Source organism: Lynx canadensis, chromosome F2 (genome assembly GCF_007474595.2).
Source record: "Lynx canadensis isolate LIC74 chromosome F2, mLynCan4.pri.v2, whole genome shotgun sequence".
Taxonomy (NCBI): Eukaryota; Metazoa; Chordata; class Mammalia; order Carnivora; family Felidae; genus Lynx; species Lynx canadensis.
The window spans coordinates 1,113,062-1,137,574 of record NC_044320.2 but is presented as its reverse complement, the minus strand read 5'-3'; the positions used below and the strand labels follow the sequence as shown (position 1 = coordinate 1,137,574).

The 24,513-nt window shown below is 63.1% G+C and overlaps 1 protein-coding gene across 1 annotated transcript in view; it reads right to left on the bottom strand.

Moving 5' to 3' along the window:
• ZC3H3 (zinc finger CCCH-type containing 3) overlaps positions 1–24,513 on the bottom strand; it is an 88,464-nt gene that overhangs the window by 53,247 nt on the left and 10,704 nt on the right. The window lies entirely within an intron of this gene.

The following is a 24,513-nucleotide window of genomic DNA, read 5'->3' as shown; positions in this document are numbered from 1 at the left end:
GCACCCCCAGCACATGCTCACGCAGATTTATGTATTTAATCACCAATGTTTTCATAACATCTTGCGGGGGATGTACGTACACCACAGCTTCTCTTTTGCTGAATGGTTCATGCAATTAACAGGGATCTGTTTTGCCCGAGTTCCCCTCCACTTGATAGCCGGCAATTTCTCCACAGCTTCGAGGAACGTACCTAATTGCCCGGCTCGCATAATATACAGCTCTAACTGCCCAGATAATTAAAGCGAACGCAGCGCGGGACGGGGGTGCCGAAGCCTCTCGTGACCCAGCCCATGGCCGGCAGCCTCTCCGGAAGCTCCCCTCTCGGACCGGCGCTGGGACCCAGGCTCCCTGCGGGCTCCTCCTCGTCCCATCCAACCTGCCTGCACAGCACCCCAGCATGGGTAGCTTCCTGGGGCTCCCACTCACAGAGACGCTATGCCGGGTCAGGCCGTCGGGCAGTGGCGGGGGCGGGGGGGGGGGGGGGAGGGGCGGCGTGCGTGCCAGGCGAGGCCCCCAGGAAAACGCACAGGGTCTCACTGCCGGAGCATCAGCACCAGAGCAGACCCCTGACCCTTCAGCCAAAGGCTGCCAGGGCCCCAGGTGGCCCGGAGGGAGCAGTGCACGGGGCGGCACCAAACCCCCACATCCCCTCGCTAGTCCCGCTCAGTGCCAGTCCTTTGGCTCCTCCGACAGCACGGACCAGCGCTCCATGACCCGGGCCTGCTCCGCTAGACCCTCCCAGAACCCACAGATCCCGAACCAGACTGGGAACCTCCCCGTTGCCGGGCTGCAAGGAGCTGTTACGAATCACGGACAGCATCTAAAACCCGTCTTTCAGAGCCCCAGACCCAACAGACTCCAGCCCACAGCCAGGCTCCCGAACCAGCTCCTGGCTCCACACACCTCCTCTCCAGGCTTGCCCGGCCCGCCAGAACCCACTACCCCCAGGGGACACCTGGCCGGGAACAAGCAGGACAAGCCTGGTATCTGGCACTGTGCCCCTTGCCCGGATGTCGGAAGAGCCCCTCCTCCAGGTGTCCCCTCACCCTCTGCCAGGGTACCCATCCACCCACACGGCAAGGCCAGGACACGGCATGGGTCAGAGCCCTCCCGAGTGCCCCGGACTAGAGGGTGCACGCCTGCTGCCAGACCAAGGAGACTGTGCAGGGCCCTTTCACCTGTCAGAGGTGGACGTGGGCTTCAAGGCCCAAAGAGTGCCAGGGGCAGGGCACAGCTCTGGTCACCAGACTGGCGCAGGGACGCACAGCAGCTGCCCACCAAAGGGAGCCACGACACATCCAGGTGAGGCCAGGACAGACGCCCCGGCAACAGGGGAGACCCCCCCCTTCTCCCCTCACCCCTTCTGTCTGTCTCTGTCTCTCCTCGGTTCTCCCTCCCTCCAAGAGCAGCAGCTCCAGGGAGTTGGGGAGAAAACAGAAGGTCAGCAAAACCAAAGGGCGACATGGCATCACCAGGGACACCTGATCTTGCTGAGTGACCAAAGTGAGTGGATCCTTAGCTCTGAGCACCCCACACGCTCTTGGGACGCAGGGGAGAGCCTCGCACACAGTGGGCATCGATAGACAAATGTTTGCTGAATTGAATTTTCAAGGTCTTACAAGCAAGGATGGACCACAGAAAATCAATAACAGCTTGTTCCAACTAAGAGCCTTCCTCTAAGTCATCCGGGCCCCAAGCTACCCTCACGGCCGCCCTGCTCCCTCGGCCCTTGCATCCGGACAGCACGCCTGACCCCAGGCCTCCCAGGCAGCGGCCACTGGCTGCTCTGGGATGGGAGGTGCCACACAGCCCTGGCTCTGCAGCTGGACTCCTGCCCGGGAGCCCTGCTGACTCACCAGCCCCACCCCCTTGGTCCTGAGCATAGGGAACCCAGGCCCCGCCCAGCCCCACTCCCCTCTTCCGGATGTGAGCACTGCCACCTCTAGGAAGCCCCCTCCCCCGCCCCCAAGCCCAAAGGCCTGGACTCTGCATTCAAGTTAACAGGCAACTGTATTCAGGATGCACTCCTGAAAAGCGCAGGCCTGTTGTAAAATCAACTTTTTGCTTAACTTACTGCATTTTACTTATCAGTGCCCAATTACCACTTCTGGGAAACGCAAAGTAACGAGGCAGATCTCCTCTTAAACAGTCAGCCTGGTGTCCTTTCCTTCACACTGTCATCTGTGAGGCCCCACCCCCCGTGGTCCCGAGCAACAAGGGGAGGGGAGGGCACAGCAGGGCACACCCTGGCCCACGGCGGGGCTGTGACCCCTACAGCCTGGCCTGCTGGTCACTCCTGGCCCCCATCTTTTCTCAATGGGCAGTTTAGGCACAGGCAGCGGAAGGGTTCACGGCAGTGACCCCGGAGAGACCGCCTAGGGCGCCCGTGCCAAGAACACACAGGTGGGTGTGTGCCCCCGTGGCCAACAGGCGCAGGGATCCTAACACTGTGCCTGCACACGGGGACCGGGAAGCTGGGGTGGGAGGCGGCAAGGCCCGCCCCAGGGCGAAGGTGGCAGGCACACCCCCGCCCTGCTCCCCGTGGCTCGGGAGCCCAGGCCTCGCCCCGACCCCGCGGCTGGGAAGGCAGCCCCAGCAGCCGGCCATTCCCCCCGGCTGGCGGAGGGTTTGTGTAGATAATCATGTTATTTAGATAGGATGTGGGTTTAATTCCCTTCATTACAGACTCCCAGGGTTGTAATTTTTTTTCTCCGCATGATGTATTCCCTGTGGCACATTTCACTCAAATCAAACCCTTCGCGCCTTTATTGCCAACGAGGCCCGGGCGCCGCGTTATCAGGCCCACACACACAGCCCTCTCCGCCCTGCCGTGCAGAGGTCACTTCTAATGACTAATCGATCTCATTAGCTTTCCTAATTAAAAACTTTACTACCGCAATGGAAGACGAACTACAGAAAACTGCTGGCATCATATTTGAGTGGGATATGAGCCCATCTATCAGCGGAGCCCTCGCGCCTGCACAGTCGGCCCGGGGGCCGGCCTCCCCCGCGCGCCCGTGCTCGGGGGGCCCCAGACGGGGTGGGGGGACTAGGCTGCAGCCAGGGGCCCTCCTGAGCACCGAGCACGGGCACGCGCGGCAGGCGTGGTGGCAGGGAGGGAGGCCACTGAGGCCCAGGGAGGCGGGACACCCATCCAGCGGCGGAGCCCAGCCAGCCTGGCTCCTGCCCCCAGCACGTCCTGCCCTCCGTGATCCAGCCGTGGAAGCGGGACACACACCAGCCCCTCCCAGGGCCCCAGATCACTGGGCGGATGGCAGGAAAGGGAGGGCCATGCCCCGTCCCGGCTCCCCCAGTCCCCCTCCTGACCAGCCACCAGACGGGAGAGCCCATCAGACGGAGGTCACAGCTCTCTCTGTTTTAGTGCAGAGCAGGAGTTGAGACGGAGTTCAGATTTTTATGGAACTTCAAAGGGCAATAACTAGGTAGAAAATGAGCTGCTAATTTCACAACTGTTTAATGAATAGGGAGAAGACGAAGACTGTGCAAAGGGCTGCCTGAGGCTGCTCCCCATACAGGCGGGCAGACTCAAGGCTGAGCGAGTGTCCCCAGCAGCACCCCACTGTCCGGCCCCCTAGGGAAAGGTCTGGTGGGGGGGCGGGGCAGGGACCACGCGCCCCTGGCTCCGTGGCCTCCCATCCACCAGCCTCTGGTCTTCGCCCAGCAATGGCCCATAGACAGGGGCACTGGGGCCTCCAGAGACAGGCCCCGTGAAGATGGCAGACCTGTCCACAGCTGGCTTCCCACCCCGTTCCAGAAGCCTCTTCCCTGAGCCTCTGGCCTCGTGAAGAGGCAGCGGGGGTGTTGCTGGTGGAGGCACAGACGAAGGGCAGGGCTGTCTCCAGCCCTCCGTCCCTGCTGGGGGACAGGACAGCTGAGCAAAAGCGAGTGACTGGTACCTGAGCACAGAATTCACCTGTGCCAGTGGAACAGGACTGGACAGAGCCCGCAGACGGAATCCAGCCTGCCTGTCGTGCACCCTCAAAACCAAGCCATGCTCCTGAAAGAGGGGCCCCAGGCCAGGCCCCAGACCCCTGGCCTCTCGGGACCACGGCAGCGTGGGGCGGGGGGGGGGCGGGGGGGAGACCCCTCTGGCTGAGGGTGGGGAGCCCGGCTGGTGGGGTGGCCACGGGGCCAAGGGCTTCTGCTGGCCCAGGCTCCCCAGTTCACAGTCCAGGGAGATTCAACTTCCTCTGCCTGGTCCGCTTTTCATCAACAGCTACCCTGACGCGTCAGTATCTGCGAACAGGCTGCAGACAGCTCTAAAAGGCCGTGCTGCGGCTCAGCATTTCAGAAGCCACAGGGATTTCTGCTCTTCTGCCACAGAAGCCATTGTCCACTCTCAGTCGGCTCAGGTCCCAGCCGGTCACCCTGCGGTAGGCTGGTAGTGCCCCCACCCACCCGCACCTGCCTCCCGTCAGGCCGCCCACAGCCCCCAACCGAAATGGGCACAGGGCCCCCACCTGACCAGGGTCCGTGGATGCCAACCACCGGCAAGCTCTGTGCACCCAAACTCACTCCGGAAGGTCTTCCTTCCGGCCTTAACCGGAGTTTTTGATGCGGTGCCAACTCGACCCAGCCCAGGGCCTGGCACTGGGTGAGGGAGGCCTGGCCTAAGGCAGACAAGAGGGGCCAGAGCAGGGAGGGGGCCGCGCCACGGAAACCAGCCTGGCCCCCTCCTTGGCACAGACGTGGGACAGCACCTGGCAGTGGGGTCGCTGATGTGCCTGAGAGAGAGGGTGGGAGGCCCCTGTGAGCACCTGGGCACCTGCACGCCCACAAACCCGTCGCCTGTGGGGCCTCTTCCCTGGGCAGTTTCCGAGAGCCACGGCCTTTGGGGCAGGCCCCGGACACAATTCTGCTCTCCAGCAAGAGCAAGGCTGTCAGATCAGCGGCCAGCTTACGGTCGTGACCGCAGCTGATGGTGGTCAAGGGTGCAAAGAGGTGCACACGGCAGGCAGGACCTGTCACGAGTGCCCCCAGCAGTGACACCGCCAGCCTGGAAGGACCGGGAGGGGCCTGAGTGGGGTCCAAACAGAAGGGACAGCACAGCCACAGGCCCCAGGCAGTGAAAAGCAGGGAACAGCTCCAGGCAAGCAGGGTGCTGGCTTCTCCTGGAGGAAGCGGGGAGGTGCCCTGGGGGCTCCCGGGGGACGAAGGAGCAGCCGGCTAGCACAGGGCCCGGGCCTCCCCACACCGCCTCCAGGTTGGCAAAAGGCTCATACCTGCGGCCAAGGCCTCACCTCGCCCTCAGGCTCTGTACCACCCCAGGGGCGGTGACAGGGACAGAAATGAGGGCCAAGCAAGCCAGGCGGGTCTGGAGAGTGCGCAGGCAACAAGGAGCCCACAGAGAGCCAACGGGAGGACTGGGCCCAGGCAGGCTCCCCGCACCCAGCTCGAGGTGCATCTCCCAGCCCTCCAGGGCCTTACCCTACCTCCCTGACCCGAGACCAGCCACTCAACAGACTGTGGGTGCAGGGGGCAGGGGCAGGTGAGGTGCAGGTCAGCCCAGAGGCGCCTGGTCTTCTCGGCAGCGGGAGGTGCCGCAGGGGCGGGCCGCTTTCCCCGCTGGTGGCAGGTGGGCTGCACAGTGGCCACAAACCCACACGTCACAGCAACCCTGCAGGACCCCAGCAGAGCCCGGCTCCGTCCTAACAGCGGGTGTGCCGCACTCCTGGGAAAACGGCCACGGCAACGTACGCAGACCAGCAGGCGCACCGGCTGAGAAGCCTTCAACGCGCAAGGGTGTCCTCATGTCTGAAACCCCGCGGGGCAGCCGAGCTGCTTGCGGAGCCCTGGGCCGGGCAGGCCGGGCAGTGCTCGAGAGGACCAGGGCGAACGGCAGCAACACGCCTGTCTGCCTGGGGCAGGGCCGGGGGTTGGGGCCCGGAGAAGGGCTGTGGGGTGGGCCCCAAGCCCCACTCGGCCTCAGAGGGGACAGTGAGGTGTGCCCGCTCTCTCTAGACACCGCCCGTCCACCAGGGCATTTCTGAAGGTCAACGTCATCTGAGCTGTCCCCTCGGTGACCCCCACGGTCCTGGAGATGGTGGAACCGGGGCCACATTTGGGGGTGAAAAGGGCCCCCCCCACTCCTAGGAGGGGCGAGCCGACCCCAGAGGCCACCAGGAAAGGTCCGTGGATGCACACCATCTGCAGGAAGCAGCCAGAAGGAAGGCCTGTGGGGTCCGGGCTCTGGTGGTCGGGTGCCGCCGAAGGGGGTCCCAGGCCTGCTCTCCACTCCCCTCCCCACTCAGCCTCAGGCCGGTTGCTCCCCAGTGTCCGCACAGTAGCTGCCAAGGGAACGCTGGCCCGAACTCCGCCCTGGCGACTCTATGCCCCCGGCCCTGACCGCGGTCCCGCCGCACGGCCCGGCCCACACGCCCGAGGCTCCGCACGGGGGCCGGCACGGATGGGCGTACACCGTGTGCGGCCATTTCCTGCGCATGTGGCCCGCCTGCCAGCCCCTCCGAGACCCACCAGGGCTTTTGCAGCACAAGCCCAGACCCTTCAGTTACGCGCTTAACCAGGAAGGATGTGTCCAGACACAGGGCTGGTCCACACCCCGCCCCCCCGCCCCGTCTCAGATGGGCCCCCATCTCTGTGCTACTAGGAGATCAGCACCCGGAATGGGATCCAGCCCTGGGACCTGGGGCGAGGACACCGACGCCCCAGTTTCTACTGACGCCGGTGCCCCCTGGCTGGGGGCGAGCCGCAGGGTTCCTCCAGGACACCGAGGAACAACCTGGCCATCTCTCCACACTGGACTGGACTGCCCTTCCCCCCCCCCCCCCCCCCCAGGCCTACCACATGGGAAAGACTCAGCCAAGGGCCCCAGGCAACAGGGCGGGCCGCTCTACCCAGGAAGCCGCTGGGCCTGCTCCCAGCTGGAACCACGGGCAGAACCCACCAAGCCGGGTCCCATTCGGACGGCGGTGCTACCGCTGTGGGCAGCGTTGGCTTCGGCTCAGCCTTTCTACTCTGATGATCTCTGCCTTCTAATTGAGTTCGCGGTTCAGCGCGTTTAGGGCAGTAAGTGGACACCTTGCCACACCTGTGTTGGAGCGCTCGGGGCTGCCGGGGTGGGGGGGGGGGAGGGGGTCTGGGCCTCCCAGGCCTGCAGACCGGGGACCCCTCCGCCTGAGCGCCAGCGGGGCCCCGTGCCGGCCTCCCCCAGCCCCGTCTGCAGACTAGTCTCTGGTGAGCCTAGAAGCACGCGTCCTTTCTGGTCAACAGCCCCGACCTCCTCCCTGATCCCCCGCCCGTCCGTCTAGGCCCCTCAGCAGCCGAGCTCAGCTGCAGCGTCCGCCAGACCGCCCCACGAACGCACACCCCCTGCCCGGACGCCGGGGTGCTCAGGGAACCTCCGGCGCCCCCCACCCGCCGCTGCCTCAGACACAGCGGCTTAGAAAGTACCACTGGCTTCCCCCGCCAGGCCCCGCGCCAGGCTGTTCCTAGCTGCTCTGTCAGCGGCACCCCACCTGCGGCAGGAGGCGAGGGTCGGCAGCACGGCCCCTCGGGGCGGCGAGGGGCGCGGGAGATTAGCGCTGCTGGGCACCACTTCCCGCCGGCCAAGCGAGAAGCCAGCTCCCTGCGGGTGGCCGCATGGCGCGGAGGCGGGCACCGGCAGGCTGCGAGCCAGGAGGCAGACAGAAGCGGTTCCCCCCGCCCCACCGGCCCCCAGGCCCCTCCACTGTGTGCAGGGGATTCCCGGGTTCCCCCACGAGGCTCCCAGCCTCTCTCCCTCCCCCCCCCCCCCCCACATACTCCCAGGCCCCCAGGCCCCTTCACTGTGTGCAGGGGATTGAGTCCCAGGTTTCCCGACAAGGCTCCCAGCCTCTCTCCCCCCCCCCCCCCCCAACGGCCCCCAGGCCCCTCCACTGTGTGCAGGGCACTGATTCCCAGGCAGGGTTGGCTCTGGCCGGCTCTAGTGGAACATCTTCATCAGAAGGGGGAGCCTCCGTTCCCTCCTGCCCTCCACGTAGGACACACAAAGCCCGACGAACAGCACAGCTGACAGGGCACATTGGCCCCTCGGGGTACAGATGTAGGGAGGAGCCCCGCTGGGGCAGGTCGGCGCTAGGCCAAGGGGCCTCTGCCCAGGGCCCCTCAGGAAGGACAGGAGAGGAGCTCGATTCCACTGACGCCAGCCTGGAAAACAGCGGCCAGGAGGCAGACGCCATCCTGCCCCGTAAAGACCGCTACAAACATGCCCACAGACCTCCACCTGTACCGTCGCACAGGTGCCCTGCTGTCCACCCAGGCCCCGCAGGTGCAGGAAGCACAGGTGACAGGACCTGGCCGCCGTGTTCCCACCCGCGAGAGCACGGCCGAACCGTGACAGAGCCCCCACCCTGTGAACACTTATTCATGTGCTTGCAGGGGCCCGTCCACTTCTCCAAATGAGGCGTGACAGCAGCCCAGGCAGAAGGCAGTGCGCGCCCCGCCCAGCGCTCACCCGCCAGGAGCTGCCAGGGACTGAGCTCTAACAAGCTTCAGTGGTGGGATGACTGGAATCACAAAGTATGAATTTTTATGAGTCTAATAAATCACTCCACTTTTCCTGTGTTTGATGGTTCCCAGCACTTCCAGTGCTGGAAGAGCCCCGCTGCCATCAGATGGTCTGGCCCTCGTCTCTGCTGGTGGCCGGGGACAAGGAGCCAGGGCAGCTGGAGACCCTCCCGGGCACCCTGGGGCCATCGGAGGCCAGCGCGTCCACAGGCCCCCCCCGCGGAAGTTCTCAGGCCGGCTCTGTGCTCCCTCTGCTCAGAGGCCAGCCCGTGGAAAGGGCGCCCCGGCCAAATCAGCACGGACCCGAGCACACACCCCTCTGTGACAGAGCCGTAGGGACCCCAGGGCCCGGGAAGGGGGGGTCTGAGGGGCAGCAGTCCATCCAGCCCCACTGATTTCCCACGTGCACCACGCGGCCTGCAGGCGCTCGCCGCCAGCCTTCCGGCGCACCGTCATCCAAGCCGGGGACCGGCCGCTGACAAACGGTTAGCGATGATCAAATCACAGAGGCAGCCCGACAGGCCATACGTCACTGAGCAGCCATCGGCCCTGCAGCCTGAGGAGCGTGGGCGGCTCGGTGATGACAAACAAGGGCTGTCAGCTGCCTGTCCCCCAGCGGGCCGTGTTCGCTGTCGTCCCACACTACCTGGTGTTTAATGACGACACTGTCAGCCCAAGACGCAGCGCCAACGCCGCCACGGACTGTCAGGGCCCTATTAGAGGAAAGATTGAGACCCTACTCTTTTTAAACTCACTCAAGCAACACAAGCCGCTAGTTCCTATAATTATTGTGCGTGAGCCATCGATCGTGCCGACACCTGACCCGTCTGTATGAGATGGGAGTAGTTTGCTCCGTGACAGTCGCTATAGATTATGGGGGTGGGTCGTCCCTCCCCTCTTAACCACGGTGCTACCTACCAGAGCAAAGGGGAGACTGAGCACCTCTCACCAATCCCCCACCCGCAGGCATGGGCACGGGGGGCAGGGAGGCCCAGCACCTCCTGGGAGGTCAGGAGGCACCCCCACACACTGGGAAGGCCACGGGGGCACCGTGGCAGGCAGCTAAGGAATCCAGGCAGGGAGAGGACACTCCAGGCAGGGCACGACTCTGGCTCAGCACGCCCTGCAGGACCCCAGCACCCCAGGACAGCACGCGGGGAGCACCAGCGCCTCAGGCAAGCACACATGCGTCAGGGAGTGGCCGGCGCCCCCGAAGGGCACCGGAGTCTGTCCATGGTGCGTGGCGGGTCCGGGGGCTCAGCTCCAGCTTCAGGAAGGCAGAGCTCGTGGCCAGGGGGCCCACTCTGGTCCCTTCCTCCCCTGGCCCCAGGTCACAGGACAGGCCTGTGCCCTCCTGTGCTCAGAGCCCAGTTCTGGCCTTGGCAACCCTGCGGACCCCTCAGCCCTTCTGAGGCCAACCGGTGCTCGTGCCTGCGTGAAGGCCTCTGGATCCCAAGTCGCGGAGCCCCCAGAACACAAGGCCCAGCCCCCAGGCCCACGCTGACAGCCATGATACTCAGGGTCCGTCATCTACAGCCAGGCACCGAGCCGGGCGAGCCCATCTCACAGCCCCAGGATTAGGTGGCCTGAGGTCCATCTATCACTTCCGTGGAATCACGCAGCCAAGGACAACAGGAAAGTTTAAGACGCGAACAGTGAAAACAGCGTTTGGAAAGTAACTGCAGAGCAGAGCAGAGGCCTGAGAAGGAAGCGGACTCCACGCGGGGCGCGTCGCACAGGCCAAGCTCTGATGGAAGGCAGCACCGACACCGCTGTGTCCCCTGCAGAAGGTTCTGGCAGGAACTCGCTCATTCGCTCATTCAACGCATTTTTGGCAAGACCTGTCGTGCACTGGGAAGAAGCAGGGAGCTCAGCGAGCCCCTCAAGGTCCTCTCCTGGCAGGTGGGCACCCCCCAGCCTTCCCCCCCACCCCGAGCCCACCCCGCCCCCAGGGAACACGTCAGGGGAGGGGAGGCAGTGGCAGCACTTGCTACCCCAACCTGGAGCACTGCGGGGTCCCTGCCAGGGCCCAGCCTGCGCGAGGCCTTCCCACCTGGAGCTGCAGGGACTCCGCGGCCAGCGCCACAGGAAATGCCTGAACTCCTCTCAAGGTAGCCCATCCTGTGCCTGACACAGAGCCTAGATGACCCTACGGTCCTGCCGGCCTAATGCCAACTGCTCTCCCTCGACCCCAGCGCAGGCCTCGCTGCCTGGCAGGGCCCGGTGCTGGCGGCCCGTCCTCCCTGTGACCCAGGTGCGACGACGCACAGAGTGGGGGCCGCCTGCCGGAGCCCCTGTGTCGGTAAACACGGAGCTGAGCCCAGCGCCGCTTCCCCCCCACTAACACCTGTCAGGGGACGGGACTTGAAGCCAGCCCGGCAGGAGAGGCCCGGGAGCGGGCCACAGTCTCCTCCCAAGGCCTCTCACCTATGCCACTGCCAGGGCTCACGTGCCCAGTACAGCGGCCTGAGGCCACAGCCCCCACCACCTAGGCAGGACCGGTGCCCGCCAACACCTTCCCTCCACACCGGGCCTGCTAGCGTGCGGTCTCCGGCCTCACAAACGTCCAGTGCTCTGTCATCTCGAAGCCCCTTCCATCTGGGGGCCTGGCCAGACAGGGACGGGAAGGCCAGCCTACCAGGTACAAAGGCATTCGCTTCCACAGCCGGGCTGAAACCCCAGAAGACCAGAGGCTCTGGGCAGCAATGTGGGGGCTCCCAAGTCTACCAGGGACAGGTGAAGGGCCACGTCCACTCTTCACCAACAGCACCGGGGCCCACATTCAAGCAGGGCCAGTCCAGCCAAGGGGGCAGAGCCTGGCCCATGAAACGAAGGCCCATCTACCCCGTCTGGTAGCTGCTGCTGGGGGGACTTCTGGGTGGGCAAGAAAGTGATGGGAAGGGCCCACCGCTCCCAGATGGACAGACACCCCACATTCTGAGCCACGAGAGACGGGGAAGGGCCCAGCTCCCTGTCCCGGGTGCATGTCTGACACGCAATGATGCTGGTGTGGGGGAAGGCAAGGCTCAGAGCGCGCCCTGTCCTCCCTGTGGACGCTGACGGCGATCCCAACAGCAGAGCCAATGCAGCCATACCGCCCACGGGGGAGGAAGGGCACGCAGAGCCTACCTCCTCCCTAGTGACCCCCTGTTCTCGCCCACAGGGATGGGAGCACCAGGAGGGGAGTCCCCCTAGCAGATGCAGCAGCCCCAGCCCCCAGGGAACCGCAGCTTCGTGAGGGCCACCCGCCCAGGCTCGGGGGCCCTTCCACCAGCCTGACCTCACAGGGGCCGGCGGTCCCAGCTCCCCACAGAGCCCGGGCCTGGGGGCTCTGGCAAGGGCACAGCGTCCCGCTCACCACAGCTGCACCTTCTCTCAGGGTCCCTCCCCTGCTTCCTCTGTGTTGGGGCTAAAGAGAGATGCTTGCCAGGGAGGCTGCAAAGAACGCCTCTAGAAAGAGCAGCTGTCACTCACAGAAAACCACGTGTCCCCCTCACAAAACCCAGACTGCCGGGACCCTCTCCTCACATTCCCCGGTTTCCCTCCGGGCCACTGCCTTTCTGGTGGCCACAGTGACAGGGCTATGGCGCCAGGGCAGCGAGCGGGCCACAGAGGCGAGCACCCGGGCAGTGGGTGTGCCCCGGCCTCACTCACCCCGAGTCCTGCTTGGGGGTCCGTCGTGGCTGCCACAGGGCCAGAGACAGCTCGCCACGGCAGCCGGAGACAGCAGTGTGGGAGCCACACGTCCAGGGGGCCCCAGCTCCATTACTGCACAGGGAGGCCTGTACAAACCGGCTCGTGCTTCGCACATGCAGAGAGAACTGTCCAGCAGAGCCACATGGGCCTGGCCGGGGAGGGGACCGCAGGGAGGAGCTGGGGACGCGGCCGGCTTTAGCGGGACCTGCACTGCCCATACCAGCCCGGCAGGTGGCACCCCACCGTGCTCGGCCCACCTCTCTGCCCAGGGCCCTCCAGCCCCAGCACAGGGTGCAGCCACCAGGCCAGCAGCAGCACAGGCCTCAGTGATGGCCCCGTGGCCACATGGGCCACACACGTGGGAGGCTCCGCAGGAGGCAACGTAAGGCCAGGGGGCAGCTTTAGGGGAGCTCCCCCTACAGATACAGGCCTCGGTGCTCTGTGAGTGGGAAGGAGAGGAGCACTGGGGAGGGCGTAAGGAGGAGAGAGGGGAGGGACGCGGGAGAGAGGGGCAGGTGGGGACACAGCACAGAGGCCCAGTGGCCCACAGGGGCTGCTCTCAGACCGCTCCGTCTCACAGGCGGCTGCAGGGACGGGCTGGCGGACACACCACGGCACACCGGCCCCCAAACAGGCCCCTGACGGCTGCCGGACGTCTGCACGGCCTTCTCGCAGGGACCAGGGCCTGCAGCCTCCCACGGGTGACGCCACCCCACCGGGACACGCACGCACATACCCGGAGGCCAGGCTGAGGAGAAGGCAGCCACGAGCAAGCAGTGAAGAGAACCAAGAGAAGGAACCAGGGGCGTCTCCTAGAGGGGCACGGGACACAGGCGGCCTCGCTCAGTGTCGCCTCCCCACTGCGCCGCGGCCAGAATGCCGGGGCAGAACAGGTCCCAAGAGCCACGGGGGCGCCCCAGCAGTCCGGCCTGCCCTCATGTCAGCATTCCAGAGCTGCACAAGCTGCAGACTCAGCAGCGACGGGAACACGTGGCATCGGTGACTTTCTGGACAGCCACAGGCTTCAGCAGGGCTCGCCCCAGCACGTGGGGGCTTGGTGGGGCCCAGGGCCTGTCCCGGTTTCCCCGGGACCTCCCAACACAAGCAACGCTCTGGCACAGAGCACGGTTCCCTTCCTCATCCTTCCCCAGATTCTGCGGTGGGGCCTGCGGCTGGGGAGCTCGCGTTTTCCCGCAAGGCCCCGAGCCTGTCTTTCCAGAAGCAGTGGGGTCAGTCCCACCCCCAAACACACCAGGCTCCACCGGCCCACACTGTGCCCCCGGGGACCCCCGGGGATGTGGATGGGGAGGCAGCAGGCCCCTGCCCAGCTGAATCTGGCGGGTCTTTGGCCTCCCGTGGGTGGGGATCCAGGGGCACAGGGCAGCATTCCCAGCCCCCGTGGAGCCTGCTCGGCCCTCACCTCAGCCTCCCCGCCTTCATCCTCTGAGCTTGGATTCCCCTCCTGAGACACGAGGACCTGGCCCCACCCCCAGCCAGAGAGAGGAGGCAGCTGGCCAGCCACCAGGTTCACTGCCCAGCTGTCCCCTACATGCGCACACAGGTCCCACGGGGCGCGAGCCCGGAGAGGGGAGCACAGCAGGGGGGCGGCAGGCTCACCAGTGACAGCACAGGCACCGTGGTTCTGAGCTGTGGTCACAGGTCCCGGCTGGGGGGTGGGGGGGTGGGGACTTCTAGGAAGGGGTCGGCCACGAGTCCCTAAGGTTCCTCCAGTGCTGACTGCGGGAGCTGCCCCCCCTCCCAGCCAGCCTTTGCTTAGAGCAGGGGAGGGAGAGGGACAGAAACAGCACTGGAAACCCTGAAATAAAGCCCAAGACCTCTGTCTCAGCAGAGCCCAATCTCCCCAAGTGTCTTGAGTGCTCAGGGCACGCGGCGCCTCGGGGGACCCACGGGGGTTCTCTCTGACTAAAGGCCTGTTTCCTTCAGTTCGCTGAAAACTTGCTGGCCCTTGATCTCTGCAAGAGCCTGTCACTCAGCAGGGCCCCAACTAGCGTGTCTCTAGGGACAAGGCCACACCACAGCCTGCAGGCAGACTGCACTCGGGCAGGAACCCTGGTCCCTTCAGTTCCGGGCACCGTGGGGGGCAGGCCTGGCAGCGGGAGGGGGGTACTCTTCCCTCGGGTTTGTGCCCTGCTCACGGGCGACCTAGGACCAGGCCTCCCCAGAGGTGGCCGGCAGCAGGGTCCTGCAGGAGGCCCTCGAGAACGCGCGGCCAGGGGACCGGCAACCAGGCCACCCGGTGACCCCAGCATCTCCCCACACGGGCCCACCAAGCCAGAGGCCCGGCCCGCCATCCATCTAGCACATCTCCACCGGCCACCACAGCGCGGGCCCGGCCGGCAGCTTCCCCGCACACCGGTCGCTGGCCGGGAAGCACCTCTGACAAGGGCCATCCCTCGTTTGGAGAGAGGTCTCGGCCCAAGAGGCACACGCTCTCCGGGGGGGCGCCCCGTCGGAAGGTGGTTTCCGACCCGCACGGAGGAGGCTTCACTGGCCCCCCTCACCGCCCCCGCCCCGCGGCCGCAGGCACCGCCCTCCCCGAAGCCGCGCCGTCGCCGCCGGGCAGCCGGGGGCGGGGCTGCGGGGCAGTGGCCGCGGGCACGGCTCGCACCGCTGAGCGCGCTCTCTGAGGCTGCTGCACCCCGCCGCGCTCAGGCTCGCACCCCGCCACTTAATCGCTCCGCCGCTGATGCGGAAAGGGCAATTAGGAGAAAAGCTGCCAGAGCCCATCACAGATCCGTGCGGCTCGGAATACACTGTGAAAGGAAACACAACAGCTCCAGAATTAATTTAGAAAGCGCAGAGCCCCGCAGAATGACAACAAACAGGCCAGTGAGCGCTGGGGGGGCGAGGGCGGGTCCACGGCAGCCAGGGGGTGGCCCCGCATACCTGCCTGGGAACGGGAGCCAGCCTCCGGGCTCTGGCCGGTCCAGACTGAGGCACCCAGGGCACGGGGCAGCCGAGGTGCGCGCCAGTCTCCCCATCCACAGGCCAAATAACGGACGCTTAATGACGAGAGACTGGGATTTACGGTCGGTGTGTGCGTGCAGCTACAGATTTCCTTCGCAAATCCCATCAATTCTGTCCATTCAGACCAAATCTCATCATTGGAAGGCTACGTGGATGAGCACGGAGAGCCCCAGGTCACAAGCGTGGCCCCGGGTGGCTCCAGAAAAGGCCCGGCAGTGGTGCTACCTCAGGCTCCTCCCGGCCAGGGCTCCACCTGCCACCACTCCCCAGGAGATCCTAGCTGCCTGTCTGGGAGCAAGGGCCCCTACCGGTAAACAGGTCATTGTCAAGAGGCCTTAGGGGAGGCCACTACCACCTCCCATGGACCCAAGACGGGGGACAAGAAAGCAGGAGGGTCATAAGGAGCAGAGGACCCCACGGACACAGGCACCATCTGGAAGCCCCGACAGCTGTAGAGGCACGGAGGGCCACGTGACCCTGCCCTTTCCAGGGCCACTGAGGGATCCCTCCCTTGGTAGAGCAGCACAAAGGGTTCCAGCTCGGATCCCGGGGGCATGGGGAGGCCTATCCCGGTTCCCATCCTAAGAGGCTCCATCTGGGGCGCCTGGGTGGCGCAGTCGGTTAAGCGTCCGACTTCAGCCAGGTCACGATCTCGCGGTCCGTGAGTTCGAGCCCCGCGTCGGGCTCTGGGCTGATGGCTCGGAGCCTGGAGCCTGTTTCCGATTCTGTGTCTCCCTCTCTCTGCCCCTCCCCCGTTCATGCTCTGTCTCTCTCTGTCCCAAAAATAAATAAACGTTGAAAAAAAAAAAAAAAAAAAAGAGGCTCCATCTGTCCCAGCGTGGTCCTGTGAGGACACGGCAGCAGGGTGGACTGCAGGGACACAGCCCGGGGGGCTCCAAGGACAGCACCGCCACCTGCCCGCCCGCCCACCCACCGGCTCCTGGCAAAGAGCCTTTTTCCCACCTTTGTGTCCCAGAGGCTCCCACAAGGAGAAGTGGGGCCTCGGGTGCACAGAGGTGATGGGCCCAGTATCCCCAGACCCCGGTCTCCTAGCCGCCGGCAGCTCTGGCCCAGCACAGGTTATGAGAGCAGGGCCGAGTTCTCGGGAACCCCAAGACCCACCCTAGCCCCCATGTCCCGCAGGGGAGAAGCCCTCCACCCTCCTGGTCCTCTCATGCCAACAGAGCTGTCCCCTGCGCGCAGGGGGGCCCCCACCCACCCAGGCCGAGGAGAGTGTCCCCGAAGGCAGTCAACTTTTGTCAGGACCTGGGTTAGAACCAGAGACCCTGCCCAGCTCCCTTAGGCAGGCTGGGCACTGGGCCATTCCCCCAGGGCCACCCTTGGAAGTCCAAGACTCTCCCTGGTTGTCCCCAGGGGGCCTGCCTGCATGGGCACCACCTTCCCAGTTGTCACTCCACCCCATTCAGCAGCTCAGTGCCCACCCCTGGGCAGTGTGCCCCCCCAGGCCCCTCACCCAGCCTCCACTGCCCCCACTTTACGCCAGGCCTGCCCAGCTCTGCCACTCAGGCTCCGCATCCTTACTGAGCATGGCTACTGGAGGTCCCTCTCAGGACCTGGAACTGGGGCAGGGAGACGCCTGCAGGCACAAGGCCACCGTCCAGGAGGCCCACAGGCCGCCCTGTCGACACTACACCCCAGAGACTTCTCAGAGGCCACAGGTGAGTGAGCCGCTCCTGTCCCCAACACACAGGTCACTGGATGCTCTGAGCCACCCGTCCTCCCCACCCAGCCACACACTGGGCATGGGACGGGCACTGCAGCGCCTCCATCCTGCAGACAGGAAAGTGGGCCAGCAGATGCAGGGATGGGCTGTGTGGTCTCCCGGTGCCCCACCTTTACCCCTCCTCCTGTACAGACCCTGCTCTGCCAGACCAGCCTGCTGGGGCATTCTACCCCTGGAGCACCCCCCACCCCACCAACACTGCCCTTAACTCTGCAGGCCTACCTCCCCGAGGGCCCCATATCCCGTCTGGGAGAAGAAACATCATCCATCCTTGAATTATCTCCGTAACCCCGTCCACAATGCCCACCACTCAACACAAAATAACCAGACAGGGACGCCTGGTGGGCTTGGTCTGCACAGTAGGTGGCTCTTGATCTCAGGGACATGAGTCTGAGCCCCATGGTTGGGTGTAGGGATTGCATAAATAAACTCCAAAACTAACAAGCAAAACCAAAACAGGGGCGCCTGGGTAGCTCAGTTAGTTGAGCGTCGGACTCTTGACTTCAACTCTTCGCGGTTCGTGGGTTTGAACCCTGTGTCAGGCTCTGCGCTGGCAGCGTGGAGCCTGCTTGGGATTCTCTCTCCCTCTCTCTCTGACCCTCCCCAACACGAGACAATGCACCCTCTCTCTCTCAAAACAAATAAACATTTAATAAATACCCAAACAGGGCACCTGGATGGCTCAGTCGGTTAAGTGTCCAACTTCGGCTCAGGTCATGAAAGCCAAAAGGTTTATGAGTTCGAGACCCATGTCAGGCTCTGTGCCGACCGCTTGGAGCTGGCTTCAGATCCTCCGCCCCCTTGCTCTCTGCACCCTGCTGCCCTGCTCGCGTGTGCTCTCTCTCAAAAATGAATAAACTTAAAAACAAAAAAGAAACAAAAAAAATCCAAAAACAAAAACAAAATCACGGTCACACAAGCACATCAGACATGACCCAGAACTAAGAATTTTAGGGGCGCCTGGGTAGCTCAGTCAGTTAAGCATCTGACTCTTGATTTTGGCTCAGGTCATGATCTCAGGGTTTGTGGGTTCAAGCCCCACATTGGGCTCTGTGCTGACAGCATAGAGCCTACTTGGGGTTCTCTGTATCCCTCTCTCTGCCCCTCCCCTGCTCATGCTCTCTCTCTTTCTCTCAAAAACAAATATTTAAAAAAAACAATATTTAAAAAAATCTGTTCAGACAATGGACTGAACAGATGACTGACCGATCAAACATGGACTTTAGAGGGCTCCTGGCAGGCTCAGTCCGTGGAGCATGTGACTCCTGATCTCAAGGTCATGAGTTCAAGCCAAACATTGGATGCAAAAATTACTTTATAAAAAAAAAATTTTAATGGACTTTAAATACGACTGATGTATTCAAGGGCTTGAAGACAAGTTTGCAAATTTTGGCACAGACCTAGATACTATTTGAAAAGACAAATGGAAATTTTGGAATTTAAAAATAACTGAAGCTACCCAATCCTCCCCAGACGGTGCAACAGATTATACAGAGCTGGACAGACAACAAGCAACCTAGAAAATGAGTCAGAAGAAACTGTCCAGATTTAAGCACAGAAAAACAAATATGGCAGATACAGAAAAGAGCACAGGAAACACACAGAATGTGGTGAAAGGGTTTAATATAAATGTAGCTGAGACCCCAAAAGCAAAAAAGAGTGAAGCAAAGGCAATACACCAAAGGCAGGAGGGCTGAAAACTTTCAAAAGTGAAAACTGTCAAGCTGCGGTATCCGGAAACACCACCAACCCCGGCAGAGTAAGTAAAAGCACACTAAGCATCCCACAGCAGCTGCCGCAAGCCAGACGGAGGAGGGCTGTGGCACAGCCAGAGGGAAGAGCCCGGGTGCCGGCGAAAAAAAGCCAGCCAGCTTCCCCCACGCCACAGCTGGCGTCAGAAGGCAACGGAAGACCCTTCCCCAGCGCCAAAGAAAACGCCTGCCATCCTCAAATGCTTCACACGGCAAAAACCCTTCGGAGACGGAGGCAGAAACAAACGTTGTTCACATAAACGTCTATTGAGAGGCACGGTCCTCAGCAGACCTGCAGGTGCTCAAGGAAACGTTAAGAGGTGTTCTTCAAACAGGAGAAAGAACAAAGAAAAGGTGAAAAATAAATACACAGGTAGATCTGAATGCATAGAATGTTTCGTGAAATCTAAAATACGAAGAGAATTAAAATCACGATAGCTCTAGAACAGATGGGAGAGAGGGAAATAGAGTTTAAGGACTCCACGCTGCTCCCGCTGCCTGGGAAGCAATCACGCGACACATCTCGCAGTATTGATATCACTAAGTAAAAAGTACACATTACAGGAAAGCCTGGGGAGCTCAGTCGGTTAAGCGTCCGACTCCTGATTTCGGCTCGGGTCATGATATGGTCATGAGATGAAGCCCTGCATTGGGCTCTGTGCTGACAGCACGAAGCCTACTTGGGATTCTCTTTCTCCCTCTGCCCCTCTCCCCTACTCACATTTCTCTCTCAAAAAATAAAAATAAATTAAAAAAAAAATACAATTTCAGGGGCGCCTGGGTGGCTCAATAGGTTAAGTGTCTGACTTCCGCTCAGGTCATGATCTCGCGGTCTGTGAGTTCAAGCCCTGCGTCGGGCTCTGTGCTGACAGCTCGGAGCCTGGAACCTGCTTTGGATGCTGTGTCTGTCTCCCTCTCTCTCTGCCCCTCCTCCACTACTCTCACTCACTACTCTCTCTCTCTCAACAATAAATAAACATTCAAAAAAATTTTTAAATAAAGACAATCTCAGACTGAAGTTAAAATCCAGCTATTTGCTGGATACAAAAACTCTCTAATTGTGATACACAGGAAGCTGAATGTAAACACATGTATGCATGGCACACGTACGATATCTGTGCACGCACATGTGCACGTATGCACGTGCATTTTACAATACCATCTAAAAGAAATCAGGCGCGGCTACACTTGCATCAGAGAAAGCAGACTTTAAGGCAACAAGTATTACAGTAAACAAGAGAGAACATTTCACAACCTTCAAAGATCCAATGCACCAGGGAGATACAGCGATTCCAAACTGGTTTGCGCTCAGTGAAATGGCCTCAAAATATTTAATGTAAAGGTGACAACTAGAGAAATGGGCAGATTAACAACCACAGGTGCCACAGGGGCTGGGCGGAGAAGGCGCCCCTCCCTGCGGCCTCATCGGTGAGCACGGAAGCCGCGAGCACGGTGGGTACCCGACGCCACACAGCCCCACAGCCGGCGACCGGGACTCCCTTCTCCTCAAGAGCTTTACCAAAACTGACCGTAAGCTGGACCGTAAAACAAGTCTCAGCAAACTCAAAAGAACTTGAACTCACACACTGCACACAGGCGGGGCTAAGCCAGAAGCGGTAACTACAAAGAACTTCAAAGCCCTCATGAGTTTGGAAATGAAGGAACACCCTTCCAAATAACCTATGGGTCAAAGAAAAATTAGAAAAAAAATTTGGAGAAAACATGAATAATTAACTTGCAGGATACAGCTACGCTCAGGAGGAATTTATAACACGTGCCTATTTTATTTTTTTTTTTAATTTTTTTTTTGTCAACGTTTATTTATTTTGGGGACAGAGAGAGACAGAGCATGAACGGGGGAGGGGCAGAGAGAGAGGGAGACACAGAATCGGAAACAGGCTCCAGGCTCTGAGCCATCAGCCCAGAGCCCGACGCGGGGCTCGAACTCACGGACCGCGAGATCGTGACCTGGCTGAAGTCGGACGCTTAACCGACTGCGCCACCCAGGCGCCCCACACGTGCCTATTTTAAAAAAGAGACCTGAGGCCACTGGCACCGTGTCCTGCCACTGCGTCCGAGCTCAGGCCCACCATGGCCTGTGTGGGCAGTTCGCACCCGGAACAGGGGCCCCCGCCTCCAGCCTCTGCTCCCCAGCTCCCCACCCGCTGCCCCTCAGAGTCAAAGGCACAGGGCCCAGAGTCAAGGACGTACACAGCAGCCAGCTCCAGTGCCCAGGACAGCCTGAGACGCGGTGGGTCCACTCCCCCATCCTTCACAAGCCAAGGGGACAATGCCGTGCGAGGGAAGCGGCCCAAGCCAGGTCCAGACAAGGAACCCCACACGGCACCTTGCCGCCTTTACAACACGAGGAGCGAGGAGAGCCAGGCCGCGGAGGGCTCCAGAGGAAAAACACGCTTCCACGTTTCCTCCGTGAGGTGCCCACCTGCCCCTCCGAGCCCCACACCAAGCAGAGGAACCACAAAGGGCGGCTCGGGTCTGACTCGGGGCCACACCGCCTGCTCTCAAGAGTCCCACGGTATGCCGCTGCCGGGTGGGCACAGGGCCGGCCGAGGTATGCCGGGGAGGGGACTCTCTGTGCGGGTTCCTCGGGAGCGAGCAACGGCAGCCTCGCCCTGCTCCCCCCGATGGGGCCAGGCACACAACCACCAGGAAGCTGAGCCCACAGAAGGGGACACACCACAGGACTGCTGTCCCCTACTAAATTCAGCTCCAATCCCTCTCCAGAGGCCTAGACCAGAAGGCCCAGCCTGGGGACACCGTGTCCCACCCCCCATGTGTCCTGTTCCTTCACCCAGCTGCCTTTAGCAGGAAAGAACCCCACCCCCAACACCAGGCCTCTGGGGCACTTCCTCCCAGGCAGCTCCCAGCGCCTGTCCCTGGGGGTGAGCGCCCGTCCCTGGGGTGAGCGCCTATCCCTGGGGTGAGCGTCCCCGAGCAAGAGCCTGGCTGTTGCTCTGCTCTGTATCTCAGTAGCCCTGGGGTGGGGGGGCGGTGCTCCACTGGGAGAGCTCCTGGGGAGCTTCCAAATCACACACCTGCCCTTCCTCTGTTAGGCAAAACCTTTGGGCCAGGACGTGCCAAGGGGACAGCTGGGGCACACGCTCCCAGCCCACTGCCCTGGCTCCAGCCCCGAATGCCACGGGGGGCAACAGACAGCAGGCGGGGTCCACAGCCCCCGGCCCCCCCAGGGCCAAGGTATGAGCCTCCAGTCAAGACAGGTCTACCTCAGCCCTGGTGCCCACAGGACAAAAGGGGCACTGAGAGGCCAACCTGCTGAGGCCATCGCCAGCTACCAACTGGATGCCCAGGCCTCTCGGGGCCACCCACAGTCCGGGTGCCACCCAGCCTGAGGATCTCTGTGTCCTCCGTCTGTCTGCGCCTACAAGGAGTTTGCCGGCTTTGCTCCCGGACGCTGCGCTAGGATCTGGCACTCGGGACGCGTTCACGGCGGCCAGTGTGGCCATCGGCCCGCACCAGGTTCCTACCACAGACCCAGGGCAGAGCTTGGGGACAAGAGCAGGGCTCTCCCGGCCCGCCTCCTCGCCTGCTGGACTTCTCTGGTCACACAGCAGCCCCTGTGCCTGCCACCACACCCGGGGCCGTTAGCTTCCCCCCAGCCCAGGGCCCACCCCCGTAGGGACACCCAGCACTCGCTCTGCAGCTGGCACACAGCCCAGAGGGTTGGCACACTCCGAGGCGTGACTCCGCGGGCCACAGAAGTGGGCACAGGCCCACAGTCAGGTGCAGACTGCTGCCCACAGAGGGAAGGACCAGCGCACCCCCACCCCCACCCCCGGCCTCACTTTCTGCCTCCGGGAGCTGGGTCACCCCGAGCTCCGTCTGCACAGCAGTCGCTCAGTAAACTTAGCTCTCTCCTCTCCTCTGGCAGCCTCCCCGAGAGCCCAGCGCCAGGACGGCTCAGGAGACTGGCAGCCCGACGGCAGAGGTGGAACAGGAAGACGTTCCCAGCACTCCGCTGATGAAGCAGCAGGAGGAACTGACGGAGTCCCCCCTGGGGCCGGGAGAGGCAGGCGTCAGAGGACGCTTCCTGGGAGCAGAGAGAGAGGAGAAAGTGGCAAGAAGACACGGGGCCCCACGGGCAGGGGCAGGAGGCGCGGCTGAGCTGTCTCCTCTCCCAGAGGCCTCCTCTTCTCCGGCCCCCTGCCCTTGCCATGACGGCCCGGCACCGCGCAGGGGCACCAAAGGAAACCAGTGCCTCCTTCCCACCAGGACCTCACCCCGGCACGTCAGTGGACACCCAGCACGGGACACTGCTGGTCAGGGGGGAACGCGGGGGCCCCCTGACGAGGACCCACATCCGTGTGGAGCTCTGGCCACCCGTGGCCCTGCCTGGCCCGAGCACACTGAGGACCTGGTGCTACCGCAGGTGTCCATGGCGAGGGTACCGTGGGGGGACAGAGGCATGGGGGGGGGGGTGCCCCAGGGGGAGGAACAAGACCCCAGGCCTGAGAGAGGGTGTGCCCAACAATATCCCGACAGCTGTGGAGAGGTGTCGACTTCCAGAGACCTGGAAAGTCATGCCCCACCTCCAGGAAGTGAGCGAACCCCCACCCTTGCACCAGAAGGCCCCCGCTGAGGCTGGCCCCCTTTCCTAGGGGTGAGAGGGGTTGGGCCCAGGAAAGGTGGCAGGACAGGGGGGTAGAAGGGCCTTCGCCCGCACCCCAGTGCGCGCTGACGGGCGGGCACCCGCGAGCCCACCAGGCTGAGAGGGACCCTCACACCGGGCTGGGCGCGGTGGGCGAGGAGGCCCGCAGCGCATCCGACCACCAGACACAGAGCCCCAGGCCCACCGGAGGGGTGTCCCGCTCCGCAGGGACACAAGCTCCGCCGCCCTGAGGACGCCACTCCTCCTGCCCCAGCCAGGCAGGCTTCACAGCATCACTCGAGAGCCCCCCCAGCTCTGCGGTGGTCACGGCTTCCCTCGGGGATCCGAAGCTGCCCAGGAGCCGGGCAAACGCGGTGCCCGCGCGCACACACACGCGCGCGCGCGCGCACTCCCACGCCAGTCCTTGCGGAGCAATTCATTAGCACGGCCGCGACAAACTGAAATCCAGGCCTCCGATGCGCCTGATAATTTATGCAAGGCTCCAGGATCGCTGCCGCTGCCTCTCACAGCGCCTAATTCAGCACTTTCTCTTTTCCTTAGGAAAGCAGGACTCCGGATTTAACTGCTCTTTACGGCGTCTACCCTGGTAAAACCGAACAAGACAACCACGCACCAGCGAGCGCCAGCCACGGCAGACCCCTCCGCCGCAGCCGTCCCGGCCAACCCTCACCAAGCCCCGCCCAGCCCCCTGACCTCCCGGCTCCTTCAACCAGCAGGGCAGCGCCCCCCCACACGACCCTTGGCCCCATCCCAGGTGTGGAAGGCTCCCAACCCCTGGGCTGGCTTCCCAGCACCCAGGGACACAGGAGGGACAGCCCTCCTTAAAGTCACCCAGCCCGGGCCCTCCCCGGCCCCCCTCCCTCCCCTGCTGCGACACAGGAAGCCCTCCCTCCTCCCCCTCAGCTGGGGGGCAGGAGCCAGGGCCCTCCTGAGGCTGGGGCCAGAAGTGCCAAGTCCCTGACCACGGCACAGGGCCTGGGGCCCGAGAGAGGTGCCCCTGGTGTCAACGGCAAGATTCCCATGCCCCAAGGCTGGAACGGGCAGCCTCGGGCTAGCTCAGTAGAGGAGAGCTAGCCAACCACCACAAAAGGCCCATGTCACGTCCAGGAGGCCAGCCCTGGGCGGGCAGTGATGCCCCTGCCCCCAGCTTCTTTGCTCC